Here is an 18,180-nt window from a genome sequence, read left to right as displayed (position 1 = left end):
TTGCGTAGCAAACTCTACTCCTCCTCCCCCTTTTTACGAGTTTCCATGGAAAAGAGCGGGGTCAGTGGTGGGGGGGGTTGAGGGGAGTTCCTGCGGCTCCCACTCCGCCGGGGTGTCACATTTAGCACGGGCTTTTGAAAGGGCTGCCGCGAAGCAGTGCCTGCTCCTCTTCCCGCAAGTACCGCTTCCCGATCGCCTTTTCCCTGTCGCAGGGGTGGAAATCCAGAGGTCGTTCCTTCCCCCGGGCTGTGCCAGGAGAGTCGCTTCGGGAGCAGCCCCCTCCCCTCGACGGGGAGCTCGTGGCAGAGTGCTGTCACCTCTCGGTGGGCTGAGCTGCTGCGAAGGAAAAAGGGTTTTAGGGGAACAGACTGGAAGGAACGGTCCTTGAAAGCAGCCCTGTGGAGAAGGACCGGGGGGTCTTGATAGATGAAAAGCTTAACGTGGGCCAGGAGTGTGCTCTTGCAGCTCAGAAAGCAAATGGTATCCTGGGCTCCATCAGAAGAGGAGTGGCCAGCAGGGACAAGGGGGTGATTGTCCCCCTCTACTCTGCTCTTGTGAGGCCCCATCTGGAATACTGGGTCCAGGTACAAGAAAGACAGCTGTTGGAAAGGGTCCAGAGCAGAGCCACAAAAAGATGGGTAGGGGGCTGGAGCACCTCCCCTACAAAGACAGGCTAAGGGAGCTGGGCTTGTTCAGCCTGGAGAAAAGAAGGCTGTAGGGTGACCTCATTGCAGCCTTTCAGTACCTAAAGGGAGCCTACAAACAGGAGGGGAATCAACTCTTTGAAAGCGTTGATAACTGCAGGACAAGCGGAAATGGTTTGAAGTTGAGGGAAGATTTAGGTTGGATGTCAGGGGGAAGTTCTTTACTGTGAGAGTGGTGAGGTGCTGGAACAGCTGCCCAGAGAGGCTGTGGATGCCCCATCCATCCCTGGAGGTGTTCAAGGCCAGGTTGGATGGGGCCCTGGGCAGCCTGGTCTGGTATTAAATGGGGAGGTTGGTGGCCCTGCATGTGGCAGGGGGGTTGGAGATTCATGATGCTAGAGGTCCCTTCCAACCCGGGCCATTCTGTAATTCTGGGAAGGGAAGATCCCTTTTTCTACTCTGCCATCCCACAGGGCTGCCTGGCTGTAGGTAGATGCTGCCACAGCCGTTGGTGCACTGAAAGGGGTGGCTGAGACAGAACCAATCACAACTCAATAACAGAGCGTGATGAAGAGTAGCATCAAGTATGGACAATGTATGTAAAACATCCATGCACTGTGCTTCCTTACATTTTGGCATCCAGGCTGCGCCCAAGCCCATCACATTGATACAGAGCAAAAAGCCAAAGGCCAAGTGGCTGCCACCAACAGCACGGCCACTGCCTTCAACATCTCATCTCCCAGCAAAGTGAGTACAAGGCTCTGTGCAGCAGGAGATGAGCTCCTGCAGCAAGGTGTGTGCTGGTGTCCCCCACCCCAATCTCCAGCACTTCAGAGCCACCAGGAGCATGGGGACAGCTGCCACCACCCAGCCCTGACTCGGGGAAAAGACAACTTCAGAACTACAGATGGGAATCACACACAGATCTGCACATATTTGAGCTATAACAAATCAGTGTGAGTACAGGTCGGGCTAAAAGCTGGTTTCTGCCCTGAATTCAGAGCAGCTACAGCTTCAAACTGCTGTTTAAAATAACCATTGTGTCTCTGCAGAAACTATCCTACATTGCTTAGGTATTAATACTCCCACTGGTCACATTTCCCCATATTATTTTTTTTTTTCCCAGTAACAAAACTAGTTGACATCTTTCAAAAACCAAACTTTTTCCTTAAGTAACCCGTTAAATATTCCATCTAGCTTTTTTTCATCATGCAACATTTTGAAACGGTTTAAGTACAAAATTTTTTTTGTTTTTTTTTTTCCTTCTCACACGTTCACGTCTACCATTCCAAAAAGCTCACAACTCTGATAATCCATCTGACAACACAGTCAATCAAAAATCCATCCTACAGCCGTTTCCAAAGAAACGAACACGCGGACAGAAAGCCAGAATGCTGAGCTGGAATGCAACCAACCAAAGGAACACAACAGCAACAACAAGGACTCTGAGCATCTTCCCTACTCCCTTAGGTTTCCTGGTTAGGAGAATATCACAGGGACACAGATAACGGTAAATGAAGTTGTGTGATGAGTGGCATGGATATTTTATTTTGGATCCTGAAAGCTGGAGGCTTTTCTGCTCTTCCCACACAAACAAAGATTTTTTTAAAAAGGACAAATCTGCAAGAAAGATAGACAAAACCACAGACCTAAGAAAAAAAAAATAAATCCACATTTGAAACACGGTTGCTCACACCTCCTCCTCATTCTTTGGCTATCTGTCTCCTCTTTAGGCCTTGATCCCGTAGACAGTCTGAGGTGGGTGGACACAATAGGCTTATTCACAAGCATTGAGCTCAGCACATGCTGACGGCTGTGAAGGCTGGAGACCATTTCTGCTCTGCTCCTGGGGCCTGCAGCACTGCTCCAGAGGCTGAGGTGGAGAAGCTCAGAGGGAGCTCGTTACCTTCCTGCTTTTATCTCCTGATAAGCCCATTGCTTTTCCCAACAGTACCAGTAACACAGACAAAGCTATGCTGAAGGAGTCCCCAGTTCTCCAAATTATTCATTAGGGAAGGTATATCCACCGAGTAAATAATATAAACTAAAACCAAACTTTTGAGGTTAAAAAGCAAGCAGTCATTATCTCAGCAGCAGCAAGCTCACCTGTGAAATCTATTTTCACCATTCTCTCTCATATCTACTTCTGTATTATGAAACAGCTTTTCACTGTATATCCATATACAACTTTTTTTCTACTGAATTATCAAGAAGCCCTTCAGTGTTATGTTTTCTGTTGCTTTGTTTTTCTGAAAGCACGGCCAACGCTTTGTTCACCCCAGTTCTTCAGATCCTACTCTGCACACAGAGTTATTAAGTCTCCTCACCACTGCATTTCAGTGACAGAGGAGTGACAAAGAACCTTGGGTTCAGTCCCAAGATCCGTGAGAGGGCACTTTTTAATAGCACACTCCCATCTGCTTGTTCCCTGTGTCCCTGTTTTGCCTTATCTTCGTTTGTTATTTCTAACCTGTATTCATTCTCTCCTCACTCTTGGCTCTTCATCCCAGTGTTGTTTTTCTTATCTCGCTATTGCTAGCGTCTGATTCTCATCACTGTTCCAACTGTCCTAGTTGCACTCTTCTTTAATCTTATTCTGGAACTCCTCACTCTCTGAGATGCACATTCAGCTGTGCAATTTTTTGTTTGTTTCTTTTCACTCTCGTTCTCTAGCTTATCCTTTTCTTATGACTTCTCACCTGATTTAACTTCCTTATGGCAACAGCCACCTTCCTTGTCTGTTCTTTGCTCCAGGTGTGCACCAAAAAGTTGGTCTTGCTCTTCGACCTTATTTATCAACCCAGAGTTACCCTTGCTGTGGCCATTACATCGCTGTTCCAGCAGTTTTTCTTGCCTGCAATCCTCCATCTGTCTCTTCGCTGTGACATCTCAGGCCTAGTTTCCTTATGCAAACAATTTCATGGTCCCAAAATATGCCTACCATTCCCTCTGCTGATTTCTCCTAATCACTTTCTAGTGAATGAAGATTTAGAAAGAAGTTTTATGCCAACTCTACATGCTGCAAGATCAATTATTCTTTCCTAATCATGTCAGACCACCTGCCCCCATCATCCCATAGCTACAGCAAAGGCACTTTGAGGACATGAAAGCATCTCATTTTCTCAGCCCCAGAACCAAGCAAGGCACAGATCAAATTGATCATGGTACAATACCACTACAGATGAGACACTCAGGTAAGACAGCTGCTAAATCCACATTCAAGGCTGACTGTGGTGATATTTATATCCCTAGTAACATTAAAAGGGAAAAAAGGATACATCCCTCCACTCTGTCTTCCCTTCTGTTCCATTCAAGATTTAAGTATGTTTCCTACAGGCTGCACATACTGAAGCTTTTCCAAAAATGCTGCCATATATTTAATTACAAGCAAACCCATGTATTTGCAAGCTTCATTTTCAAATACCTGGATAACTTATAATTTTCAAATACCTGGAAGCTAACGTTCTAAAATAAAAGTCATAGAGCATGAAATGAAAACTAAAAATCAGTTTACATCAGGTAGCTGCATGAAAAGCATCATACCAAGTCTGTAAAATTAAGTAAAGGGACATAAGCAACTTAAACATTATCTCTGTAATATATCTGTAGATCATGTCAAGGAACTTTATTAAGAAGCACTGTGAACCTTTGCTTGCAACGTTATGTGTGTTTTGCTCTCTCCATTGTAACAGTCCTAAAACTGCAGAAGAAGAGCATAAAGCTAAGTTGAGAACACATGCTGATGTTAAAACAAGTAATCAAGCAACAACAACAAAACCAGTGGTGCAATACTTAAATTAGAAACTGTTCTGTGTTTGCTCAGCATCCCTGATCCCCATCAGGCAATAAATCAATTTGCAGTAGCTGCGGACAGCTATTTAAACATAGGGCCAGAAGAGCTTAATTGTTAAAGCAATGTTCAAAGTTGGAAGGTTCAGCATAGGAGGTCATACTAAATATCCACTTCTCTGAAGCCAGCTGCGTTCCAAGTATTAGGAGGCATCCTGCCCTCGTCTTAATTAAAAAACACTGCCTATGAGCTCTGAGCTTAGCAGAGCTTAGCTTGCAGTTCTTCAGAAGGCAGATAGAGACTGCCAGATGAAAACCTGACAACTAAACGTCTGCCAACTTGATTTTGTCTGGTTTACTTTATCATCTCACATGCAGTACAGTTAAATGGATTCAAAGCTTTTAGTTTAATTTTGTGAGTTGGTAAAGCACTCACAATTCAGTTCTCAACTCTGCAAGAGGCTGTTTGTTGCCAAAGACTGCAGCAAACTTCCAATGACTTGAGCAGGATCACTTTCCAGGCAGCGGTTACTGGTGAACATGGTTTCTTTGGGAATGAAGTTTCAAGTACTAATGTATGGTAATAATATCATAAAGCTTTCTTTTGAAAATATTCTTTTGAATTCTTTTGAAATATTTTAAAATTTTAATCTTTTATCGCTAAACATTTGGAGTTTTGTAACATTTTAAAAATATAATTCTACTTCAGGTATTAGCAAGCATTTAATTGGTTTAAAAACATTATAACTGGGATTTAAAAATGTCACAGCAGCCTTTTGATTAAAGCTGAGCTGAATAGGCTTTTGATTGCCTTTTAATTATTTTACATATGCAGCATATATCACCTTCAAACAAGGAATCTACAGTATAAAAATAATCCAAGGTAGCCACTGAAATCTTAACAAAAGCCAGCCTCAGATTTGGTCTAATTGCTGTCTCTAAGTTATTAAAAAATATACGCTCAGCGCAGGCTGTGTTGGCCACTGACTATTGAGAGCCAGAGATCTTCTGCAAATTAATTCAGTGCCAACCGAACTGAAAGACTCTTTCTAAATAATTCAGATTGCAAGCCTTTATCCAACCAAAGACCCCTCTGCATCCCTCATTTATGAAGTGGCACTAAGAGGACCCATGACTTTGACATTACCGAGAATTTTTGTTTACTGCTTGGATGACAAACCAACATCTGTACATTTTCTAGAACAATTTCAGCAAAATGATTTATATTATGTTCGCCTTCCAACATCTAACGAAGTTTGGTGTTTGGCTGGGAAGTTGTTTTTTGCTGCTCGCAGGCTGGCTGGGTGCACGGGGTTAATCTCACCCTCCAGTATTCAGCCTACTGTCACATAGCTGCGAGTCAGCCGCTGCTTTCTGACAGAGGAAAGGCTCTAATGAGCCTGATCTTGAGTGACTGCTGCTGAATATTTTGATCTTCTATTGATTCCTAGAAGATGAAGAAGCCTGCACCTGGTAGAACGGGATTCACTGTTTTGAGCAATACGCTGCTCAGAGGAAAACCTCTGTTCTAGTTACACTGCAATTTATCACTAACATTCACTTTTGAGCTTACCGCAGACAACAGGTAACAGTAAGACTGGAGGTAAGGAATCAAAGCAAACAGAGGAACCATGGGCTAATTGCCTATTTGGGCTAATTGCCTATTTTACCTGGACACAGTGTATTCTTCCTCGGGATCACGGAAAGTAAATAGAGTGAACCACCAACTTCCAAAAGGAAGAATGGCAATTGTCTCTCAAAAAACAGCGAGAAACTGTAGTACAAACATTGCCAACGATGGCAGTAGGATTGCCCTGTGATTACTGTTTTATATACAGTAATATTTACATCAGTTCTACACGACAGAGTGCTTTCACCCATTTCTACAGCGGTTAACACATACCTCATCATTAAAGGTGGTATTGTGCCCACTGAATTTTACAGTGCAGTAATAAAATTAAAAAAAAACCCACAACCCACCTCATATACCCAAAGTGTCATAGCTAGTACCTTTTTTTTAATCCTCAGCAGTATAAGATCACAGAGGAAAACAATGTAATTGTATTCACATGATTCAGCTTTCTCCACAATTACTGTACTGTTATTATCAATTGTCCTTTGCTAGAATTGACTGTTTTCCTACATTGTGCAGCATTAGCTTTTCCTTTCCCTTTCCCTTTCCCTTTCCTTTCTCTTTCCCTTTCCCTTTCCTTTCCCTTCCTTTCTCTTTCCCTTTCCTTTCCCTTTCCTTTCCCTTTCCCTTTCCTTTCCCTTTCCTTTCCCTTCCCTTTCCTTTCCCTTCCCTTTCCTTTCCCTTCCCTTTCCCTTCCCTTTCCTTTCCCTTTCCCTTTCCTTTCCCTTCCCTTTCCTTTCCCTTCCCTTTCCTTTCCCTTTCCTTTCCCTTCCCTTTCCTTTCCCTTTCCCTTTCCTTTCCCTTTCCTTTCCCTTCCCTTTCCCTTTCCCTTCCCTTTCCTTTTCCTTCCCTTTCCTTTTCCTTTCCTTTCCTTTTCCTTTCCCTTCCCTTTCCTTTTCCTTTCCCTTCCCTTTCCTTTTCCTTTCCCTTTCCTTTCCTTTTCCTTTCCCTTTCCTTTCCTTTTCCTTTCCCTTTCCTTTTCCTTTCCCTTTCCTTTTCCTTTCCTTTTCCTTTTCCTTTCCCTTTCCTTTCCCTTTCCTTTTCCTTTCCTTTTCCTTTCCCTTTCCTTTCCCTTTCCTTTTCCTTTCCCTTTCCTTTTCCTTTCCCTTCCCTTTCCTTTTCCTTTCCCTTCCCTTTCCTTTTCCTTTCCCTTTCCTTTTCCTTTCCCTTTCCCTTTCCTTTCCCTTTCCTTTCCCTTTCCCTTTCCTTTCCCTTTCCTTTCCCTTTCCCTTTCCCTTTCCTTTCCCTTTCCCTTTCCTTTCCCTTTCCTTTCCCTTTCCCTTTCCCTTTCCTTTCCCTTTCCTTTCCCTTTCCCTTTCCTTTCCCTTTCCTTTCCCTTTCCCTTTCCTTTCCCTTTCCCTTTCCCTTTCCCTTTCCCTTTCCCTTTCCCTTTCCCTTTCCCTTTCCCTTTCCCCTTCCTTTTCCTTTCCCCTTCCTTTTCCCTTCCTTTTCCTTTCCCTTTCCTTTTCCTTTCCCTTTTCATTTAAAGACAGAACTGGTGCATCACACAGCAATAATCAATCTCTGGAGAATTCAGAGATTATACTGCAATTTTAAAGACCACTGCAATTTTAAAGACCACTGCTTTTCCAGTCATGAAAGTGATAATTTTGTGCAACCCCCAATCATTATTTGCTGTAGATAATGCATATGACATTGATCTCAACTTGCTGTCTTTTCAGTAGAGTTTTCACTCAGAACAGTTAGAGAACTAAGTCCATGCAATTCGCTTTTTGATGCCTTCCCAAAGTTACACAATCTGCAGTACTAGAGATGTCACAAATGTCTGAAGACCATTACTGACAATTGTATGTGCAGAGAATCACAGAATGGCTTGGGTTGGAAGGGACCTCAAGGATCATTGAGTTCCATCCCCCCTGCCACATGCAGGGCCACCAACCTCTATATCTAATACTGGACCAGCCTGCCCAGGGCCCTGAGAAGTTGCACAGAATTTTTATAGAGAATAGTGTCTCAAATTTTCCCGTCTTAAGAGCTAGCTGCATTGAAGTAACAGCTTGACTTCTATATGCTTCAAATTATCTTTGATTTATGAAAAAGTCTTCTGCAACTGATTCTCCTTCCCAAGCCTATTTTCTTCTCCCTCATTGTGTGTTTAAATAGGCTAAAAGCCATTGTTTTCACTCATATCTTTGAAAATCTATATTCCATTCATTTTTATTCCTATTTGTACCAGAAATGAGTATTTCAATTGATACCAAGTGTCAAATTATTTATGATATATCCATATTTTCTGTAACTCATAATAAGGCTGTTTGTTACGCTTGTAACGTGTTCCCTTCTCTTGTCCATGTTCCATTTGCTTTAATGAACAAATTCCTCTCCTCTGCTCATTTTCTCCATCAGCAGATTTGGATCTTATGTTTAATAGCTTGTTTCTTCTCTATCCTGCACCCTCACCATCACTGTAGTAGTGGTATTTATTTGGGAAAATAAAGACATAGGAACGTGTAAGATTTGGGTTAGTAACCAGCCAGCAAACTAGATGAGAAAGCTGTCTTCTGAACCCAAAAGTATCGTTAGATTTTAGTATCAGAACTTTCAAAAGAGAAACTACTGACATAGACAGCATTTGTGAGGTAGCCATTCAGAGAGCATAGACCTAATCACATCAACCAAGTACTGTGCTGGAGAAGTGCTAGAACACCGGTAACCACTCCAGGGCTTTGCTGTGGAAGAAGGGACTGCTGCTTACAAACAAAACGCATTATTCATTTTCATCAGTGAGCATTTAATGAGCATAACATTGCAAACAGTGCCTAGCCAGATCTCCACTTCAGAGCCAGATCATGTTCAGCAACAAAAATAATCTCAACCGTACCAGCATGAGGCCTTTCTTACAGAACTGATGTGCATTTGGTATTAATTACACCCCATTCTCTTCTCATACTTAAACCTCCTGTCTTGAGCAAACCTCACTTCAGCAAGCCACAAGGACAGGGGGCAGCAGGCGCTCACAGCTCACAGAACCTGTACCTTGTCCCAAGGCTTCCCTCAGCCTGCAAACGATGGCACCAAGGGTCATCCCCAAAGGCCTGCCATCCCTGCCCTGATAGTGGATGGCGATTTTTTGGCATCCTGCGACCCCTAGTGAGAACCAAGCGTGGCCGAAGCCCTGCCTGCGGGCGTCCAGGCCTAGCAGCTGCACTGCTGCCAGCAAAGTTCACCTCCAGGGACTTCCCTTTTCCCCATTAGCGGACCAAAATGCTACTGGAAAAGCATAGCAATGCCTTGCCTTTACTTGCATTGAAACCATGCTGATTGTATGGCAGCTTCACAAGAAGCTGCTATTTGTATAAACTCACAGCAAGAGTAGGAAAGTTGAGAGATAACAGCTGTCTTCTACGCGCTACAAGAAGTGAAAAAGGGAAACTGCAGGCTGTACTTCAGCAAACTTTCCTCCATCACTACAGACAAGGCCTAAACCTTTGCAAGCATCAGTATTCATTACAAAAACTATATTTTTTTCTCTGATGGCGGTAGGAAAACACAGGTAAGAAGATTACCTCACAGGGTTCAAAATTGACAGCTAAGTTTTTTGCTGCTTGCTGTTGAAGTCGTGATCATATCCACCAAAGCAACAGTTTAGAACAACGAGTTTGCTCAACATGCATTAAAAACTTCAGCTGAAAATGGAAACATGCACCTTTTGAAGAGGCATATTTCTTTACTAAAAGAATTTAACTACATTTAACTTGGTATTCATAAACATGCATAGGAATATTTCACAGAATCACAGAACCGTCAAGGATGGAAAAGAATTCTAAGATCCTCTCTCCAACCATCCACCTACAACCAGTGTTGCCCACTAAACTATGTCCCTCAGTGCTGCATTTCCACATTTCTTGAACACCTCCAGAGACAGTGACTCAACCACCTCCCTGGGCAGCCTGTGCCACTGCTTTCAGAGAAATTTTTCCTAATACCCAACCTGAACCTCCCCTGGTGCAACTTAAGGCCATTACCTCTCATCCTATCGCTAATTACGCAGAAAAATGATCAACCCCCACCTCATCACAACCTCCTTTTAGGGAGCTGTAAAGAGCAAAAAGGTCTCCCTTGAGCCTCCTCTTCGGCAGACTAAACAATCCCAGCTCTCTGAGCCACTCCTTATTAGACTTGTATTCCAAACCCTTCACCAGCTTCATTGCCCTTCTCATTATATTCTTGTATATACACAAAAATCCATCATTTTTACACACTTCAACACGTGCATGTTTAGTGTCACATTTATGTATGAAAGTGGTTAAGCCTGATGTTTTTATTTCTGGAGTTTACTAAAACTCCATCCTAGAAATAAGGTAAAGATGGCTAAGTTTTAATTTTGGTGTTTTTCAATAGAAATGAAAATATACATTAACTACTCCAAATGGAATTTTTTTTTTTTTTTTTTGGTGGGAAGACCTTAGCAAATCTCTTGTGAAATATTGTTATCCACCAGACAAAAAGACAAAAGATTATAGGATATAAAACATATAAAACATACCCAGTTTTCAAAGACACTTCTGACTATCATATGATATATTCCATAGTATACATGGAAACTTGATTCCAAAGAAGCAGTAGCGGCCTAAAATGAGGAATTTTTATTCATCATTTTGCATCAAAATAATTATGATTTCTCTTTAATGAATAATATTGCTTTCTGATTTGTAACCCTTTTCATTTAAGACAGATATATATATATATATATACTAATTTCAAAGGCAAGATCTCCAGTCATTCAGTCTTCCTAGTTTCCACTTACTCATAAGTTGAGTTGGGTCCAAGTCATAAAACCAAAACTAAAAATTCTTAAGCAGTTCAGATCTGGAAACCTGCTCTGAGCTTCATTAACCAGTTTTTCTGGGAACTTTAATACTCCTAGGTGTTGGCACAATAGCAGCATGGATAGCTGAGCATTGGGCAAACCACCTCTCCTTTTTCCAAAGCTTCTTTTAAATGTCTTAGTTTGTCCCATTCCTCAGCCACTTTACTAACTCACCATTTTTAGGTACGTACTTCCCCATTAAGCCTATGAATTTCTTCTGAGAAAAATGGCAAATTTTTGCTGTTACAGAGCGTTCATTATTAGTTATGTATCTCCTGTGTATATGTGATCTGCCACATGCTTTGAAGGAAAGAAGTGGTCCATTTTTCAGCGCCACTGGAGCAAGGATTATAGCTTGCATGACCCATAATAGTGCATCGGTGAACAAATGCTCAGTAAGAGAGCTGCCTCTTCTGTGTAACTTCTCTTCAGTGTTAGGCTAATTTTTCTGAAACTTTGCTCCACGTGTGACAAACTTTTATTGAATGGAAGATTTTAGAGGCCTGTTTGGCTGATTGCAGAACCTTCAAAACCCAGCAATGCTAAAGTAATCTATTACACATATATAATCTGTACTGTTTGGTCAGAGTATAGGAAAAATGGAGAAACAGAGGCAGCAAACCAGCTTCTGTGCTCTAATGGTCGTCATATTGATGGCTTAATTCATGGGTCCACAGCAGCGTGAATCAATTTATTTTAAAAAAAAAATTCAGTTGAAAGCATTCATTGCTACCGCCTCCCCACCTACATGAAGCATGTTTCATATTTCTGCTATTGAACCAAATAGATCATTCCATCCACTGCCCATAGCTTTAGAAAAAGCACCAGTATAAACTCTACTTTTTCCTTCAATTACTTCCTAGGGGAATCATTAGCAGATTTGTTTATGCATATCTGCTGAAGACAGCTGAATAGCTCAAAGGGAATGAAAAGAATTGAAGCATATGTTTATTTTCAAAGTTTTATCTGCTCTACCAAGGACTGATACAGGTAGAAAATAAAGATTTATTTTCTTTAAGTTCCTCTAAGCCACTTGTTCTTTTCCCAAGTATTTCTGGGAATTATCACAGAAAATGCAAATTCTAAAGTTGATATTTACATACATTCTCTGTAGGTGTCAGCATTGCTTTATATTGTTATACAGAACCGTATTATTTTTCTTCTCAAAGAAAGAAGAAGCTCAGATTTGCAGTTTTCCAAATGAAAGATAACTGTTTGCTGTCAGTTTGCCTTGTACTGCCCTTCTCAGACAAAGAGAATTAACAATATTTTGTATGGTTGCATCTATTGCGGATGCAAAGAAAAAGGCTACCTCATTTTCTATTAATTCTTTAGGTTTTAATATCATTTTATTCCATTCCAGTTATCCTATGGATAAGTAACCAGACTTGTTGAAGTAAAAACAAGGTTATTTAACATTCGCAAATATTTCTGAAATGTTCTATGGAAAGTGCAATTCAAGGATGCCACTTATACTGTGAATTTACTTTCTTTGCACACGCTGAAGTAACAGCACTGGACCAGAAGTTCTTGTAAGTTTCTAGGTGGAGTTATCAAAAAGCCATCTTCTAATAGCATCTACTAATTTAATACTTTCATTCATACTTTATGAACAAAATACAAATATGTCACTGAGATCTCTCAGTACCTTACTGAGATGAATTATTCATACAGAGAGGTCATATTAGAAGTAGCGAATGACCTTGGGAGCCAAAGTAATGGTAATGGGGGAAAAATCAATTGATATAACTGCAAGGTCATAAATAAAGAATAATAAGAATTCTTTCTGGGATCTCAGTTACAAAAAGTGATAATGGATTAAATACTCAAAATGATTATCTGTTTCCTATACCCTTGGATGAGAAATACAGTCTAAACATGCACGAGGCATTTCCAGTAAGGTGAACAACACTGATGGCATTATAGAAGTTCACGCACATGTGAACATTATTAGAAATGCTGCATATAATCTTCCTTGTTCTTCTGATCAAATAGCCTCCTTTTCAGGAGGGTATTGAGCATTTCAAAATTAACTAAAAAGGTATATGAAGCTCTTATAAAGCTAGTGGGTAACAAATCAATAATTTAACAAAAATAACATTGGAAGAAGACAAAAATAGCTACAAATTGTTCAGGAATAGAAGTAAAATTGGGAGGAATGATGAAAAAGAAATAATGAAGAAAAATCTCATCTAATTTTCAACAGAAGTTCTAAAGAGAGCATGGTACCTGTCTGCTTGGCATGCGTGTGCTGGTATCTGTGTTCCTGGGGAGGTCCCATATCTCCATCTTTCATTTGCATTATAGATTTGAGCTGAGATTTGTTCCTCATGCAATGCCATTGTTCACTGATAAAATCAAGTGCTCCTTACGTTCATTGACTGCAGGCAATTTTCACTGGTCTATCTTCAACTGAAACGGAAAAGCAGATGAGTGAAGTTTTTTGCAGTAGTAGCCTCAAGCTGTATTTAGACCAGCACCATCCTTCTTTACTGCAAGTGGTAAGCATCAGAGACTTCTCAGCGTTGACTGGATTGCAATCAACATTTTCAAGCTAATTGATTCTAATTTAGATATGGATTTCACATTGGGCACTTACTTACGTGCAACTTCTACCCCCATATTTACATGATATACCTTTTTTAGAAACCGTTGCTTCTGAAGATTTGTTTACACACACATTTTTCTCTATTCCCTCTCCCTCCCACCATGCCTTCAGTAAAACTGTCCATAAAACATAAGAGCTGCACTGATTTATTTTCAGGTCATCTCAAAAGTACTTAGAAGCTCCTATTAACAGCACAGTAGGGTAGAACGCTGAGTCTTCTATAACCCTGTGGCTGCAGAATCTTGTCTCTATCATAGATTTGCCCTTGGGTTGCAAAATAAACAAAAGGAGTATTTATAGCCCTTCTCATACGAAGATATTATCATTCAAAAAGAAGGCAATGAATTGCAGGGTGCTTTCTGTATTTGTGGCCTTGCTACTAACATTACTGTTAAGGGCAAGGTGATGTCACCTCACCTGTCACAATCTCTGCTTTTGTACATCCCTGCGTAACACTGCCTCCCCCCCCAAAAAAAAGAAGTATTATTTTTACATTCATTTATTCAAACACATTCCTATTGTCAGGACAACTATAGAAATACTATTTTCCACCTGAATTGGATCACATTATTATGGTTGGTACAGGAAATTGGAAAAGTAGCACCTCTCAGTCTGTCCAGGTTATAGTTTAAGGAAGCAGACAGTTCTGACAACTTAAAACTACCCTTAGTTATTACTCTTATTAAACGTCCAAAACTGGATATGAAATAGACAAGCCCTAAATTATCCTTTTTTTTTTTATTATTTTTCCAGACTATAATTTGATTCTAAAGTAAGATTCAGTAAATTATTACAAGGTTAACAGAAGCTTGCAATGTCAGGTATAAGCCAGAGTAAGCTACATGACTTAAGTGGCCTTCCAAAAGTCATTCTCTACTCTCTAGACCTATTATCCTTGCTTTGGAGGAGACTGTGATTTAAGCTACATCAAACAGCACGGCACTGACTATGGCTGTGCTTTTATGAAAGCACCCCTGGCTGGGAGCCTCCCTGTCTCAGCTTGATTTATTCCTCTACAGCTCAGAGGACTTGCACTGCCGAGACATTCCACTTCCATCTGCACTGAGTACGCGCGCTTCCACAATCACAGCCACATACAGATGGACTCTCATCAACTCTGGAATATTCTCATAAAGCTCAGGTTTTATTATCCTGGTCTAGAATTGATTGTTGTGAATAAAATCTCAAATAAAAACATCCAATATGAACTTACGATTTTACCTACATTCTAGATGAATAGCTACTTAAGAAGCAAGATAGCCTTTTATGACTAAAAATACCCCAAGACCATGCAGACTCATGCCAGAGTTTCATTTTCATTAATGCTCACTTCACTGTTTTGTTGTAATAAAAACAAATCCAAAATCCAAATTCTTCACTGAAAAGAAGTTCTTCATGTCTAAATCCCTCGAACAAACAGCTAAATGCAGAATGAAGTCAGATTTTCACCTGCAAAAATGCATTTTTAGACTACTAATGGATTGCCATTACTTTTCACTACATCATAGCTGAGGAGAATATGGGAATATTTGCTAAGCGATCAACCACTGAGAAGCGAGAGTAAAATCTTACATTATTGTCTTCACTGTAAAACAACAATGATGTTCAGTTTAGTTACTTTAAAGCATGAGGACTCAAAATTAATGCTTGAGGAACCGAGGATCTTCCCCATTTGCCCAGAGAGGTTGTGGATTCTCCTCTGGAGATGTTCAAGGCCTTCCTGGACACCTACCTGCTGAAGGGGACCTGCTTTGGCAGGGGGGTTGGACTAGACGATCTCTAGAAGTCCCTTCCAGCCCCTACAATTCTGTGATTACTGAAGATGATAGAGTTTGAAGATGCCTGAGAGAAGAAAAAATGTTTTATTTGATTTTATGATACAATAATGCAGAGAAAAATTCACATTTTAGCAATATTTTGTCTGAGCTGACTGCCGCTTGCAGCCCAAATTCTGAGTACAGTTTGGAACTTACTCTTCATTGATTAGTCCCCTATGAAGTAAAACCCACTTACACAGGAGCAGAGGCCAATTGGATTATTTCTGCTTCATTCTAGAAGAAGGGAAGATTAATTCTGGCCGGATCACTGCAGCTAAAATGGTGCCTAAAAATAAGTTTTAGAAGGAAAGAGCAACTACTCTAAGAAACAAGGAGAGCAGATTAGATCCAAGTAGAATATGTGAAAGCTAATACACCAGTTTCATTGAGGCCCTGATTTTAAAATAGTCACTTACTGCTGAGAATAAACTAGTTGATTTCAAAACATCATAAAGGAAAATACATCCTTCATAAGCATTTTGCAACCACTACAGCAGGATATACAGCTGAGCATCAAAGATAAATACAGACTACCATCACAAATTAGGAAACCTTTAATTACGACATTAAGTAGTTTGTACTGGTTTTCAGTATTCTTATCTAATCATAGAACCATAGAATGGCCTGGAGTGAAAAGGGCCACAATGCTCATCTAGTTTCAACCATCTGCTATGTGCAGGTCACCAACCAGCAGACCAGGCTGCCCAGAGCCACATCCAGCCTGGCCTTGAATGCCTGCAGGGATGGGGCATCCACAGCCTCCTTGGGCAACCTGTTCCAGTGCCTCACCATCCTCTGTGAAAAATAAAATTTATTATTGTTAGTCACTACTTGTAGTTTTTTTATTTAACAATTAACTAAATGCTAGCTCTGTAAATAGATAACTCTGTTAGCATAGTTGCTATTTTGGGAGATCTGAATATGTAGTACTGAAAGCACAAAACATCTATACAGCTCTCTTGTAAGATCGTTTTTAATTACGATGGCATACATTTTCATCAAAGTGTAAGAATGGAAAACACTGCGCACTGAGCTCAACATTTTATTTGATATTGGGTCATAGAGAAAATGGATCCATACCCCCAGATTTCTAGGAAAATGATGTGTTCACAGTTAGTGGATACCTGAGAAAAGTTTTGTCCTTTCTCCCCCAGAACAGTACCTCACAGAATCTTTTTGGCAAAGGCAGTGACAGAAACTCATTTCTCCAGGGAAACACAGTTGCCTCAGCTACAGGATCATCCTTTCTTTTCTTGACATCCCAACTCATTCAAAACACATATTCCAACTTCCTCAACAACTGCCATGAGTCCTGCAAACAACAGCCTCTTTCACTTCATTGTGCCGATTCATTCCAAGCACTGTTCATCCTGCACTCTGAATGAGGAAGGGCCCTGTGGGAAAACAAAGAATGAGATAATGTAATTAAAAGAGTATCTCATAATGTTCATGGGGATTGAACTGCAATGGCCTCAACAATCTTAATTCTTTCTTAACTCCTGAGTGATTAATACTGCAGCTTATTTCAATGCTGTTTTCTGTATATAACCAACCACATTTCTTAGCAAAGGAATTTAAAAATAACCAAAAACCCCAAGCCAAAAAAACAACCACATGGAACCATACCAAATACTACTACGTGGTATGCAAGGAGAATTACCAGTAGAGCCAACTGGAGAGGAAAACAACAACACTGCTATTTTTGTTGAACATTTTTCTATTCTCAGTTTGCCTATCCATTAATGTTTAAATGTTTCCCAGAGATGTTTCAGTTTTAATGAATTTCTGCCAGATTAAGCTGTTTTCAAATCCTAGTTTGTGCTTCCCATCAGCTCGCATACTCACTCACTCCAGCAGAGTACTGAGGAGCCTATCCTGACTTCTCACGCCAATAACCTACCTGACAAACACAGAGATCCTAGAAATCCTGCTCACAGCCTTACAATTTCTCTGCTGAGTGCTCCGTCAAGTTGGACAGAATTGGACACAGAACGGCAATTTCATTCTGAAGGGAAGGACGCTTTTGTGAGAGCTCTAATTTCAGTGCGTGAAGTTTACAAGTCTCCTACAAAATGAGCGTAATTCCTAAGGTAGCCTTCCCCCCAGCACAAGTTTCTGGTACATGTACTATTTTCTGGTTGAAAGCTTGAATCATGTAAAGGGTGTTCGTCTCTTCCCAAGAGCTGAATCTTCTTCAGCAAAAGAGATTGTTTTGAAAAAACACTTCTCCTCCCTGAAATTCTAGATCTTGAAAACACTTTATGTTTCGAAGCTCCAGAGAAACAGATTGGAGATCATCACGTCACATTTTGTGTCTCAGCATGCCAAGCGCCCCATTGCTTAGTACTTCCAGCAGCACAAGCAGGGCTGCTCCACAAGAGAGGACAAGCCAGGAGCCATGAAAGACCCAAAGAAAAACCACATCCATGCTGGCTGGAGCACAGTCCCACAGCATGGCAATAGAGCAGGCAACAGCGGGTATTGGAAATAGGGTTTAACCAGGCACTCCAGGGGACAGAGCCTGTGGCAAGAGTGGAAGTAAGGCTACTGTGTGAAGCAAAAGGGTCCACTCCAGAAAGAGCTAGCAACAGGGTACCTGTAAGCCTTAAGTCTGGCCAGGGGATAAAGTAAGATGAGCAATCAGATAGAAAGATAGACACTCAACATAATATAGAAAAGCACTGACAGCCCAGGTCTGAGCTTAAATGCAGTCCTGAGGGCCTGTGGGCAGAGGGTGTGTGGCTGCCATCCCAGGTAAGGCTATTCAGTGCCATTAATGTTTGCGAGTGCTTCAAGGCATGACAAGCATTACAAATCATACTGGGATTACAATTAAGCAAAACAGAGACTACAGAGCT

The 18,180-nt window shown here is 40.9% G+C and overlaps 1 protein-coding gene across 2 annotated transcripts in view; it reads right to left on the bottom strand.

Annotated features, from left to right (window-relative positions):
* Positions 1 to 15,960: 15,960 nt before the first annotated feature.
* The window catches only part of LOC149918018 (uncharacterized), a 108,578-nt gene continuing 106,358 nt past the window's right edge, over positions 15,961 to 18,180 (bottom strand). The window contains exons 8-9 of one of the 2 annotated variants that reach the window (XR_016466294.1): positions 16,485 to 16,716; positions 15,961 to 16,117 (exon numbers count right to left, since the gene is read on the bottom strand). The gene's annotated coding sequence lies outside the window, so the exon portion shown is untranslated. Of the gene's footprint in view, positions 16,118 to 16,272; positions 16,717 to 18,180 lie in introns of those variants that run through there. The other variant, XR_016466293.1, reaches the window with a different exon arrangement.

Source organism: Phasianus colchicus, chromosome 4, assembly GCF_987193195.1.
Source record: "Phasianus colchicus chromosome 4, bPhaCol1.hap1.1, whole genome shotgun sequence".
Classification (NCBI taxonomy): Eukaryota; Metazoa; Chordata; class Aves; order Galliformes; family Phasianidae; genus Phasianus; species Phasianus colchicus.
Note: the sequence above shows the minus strand (reverse complement) of the source record. Positions and strands in the feature narration are given on the sequence as shown.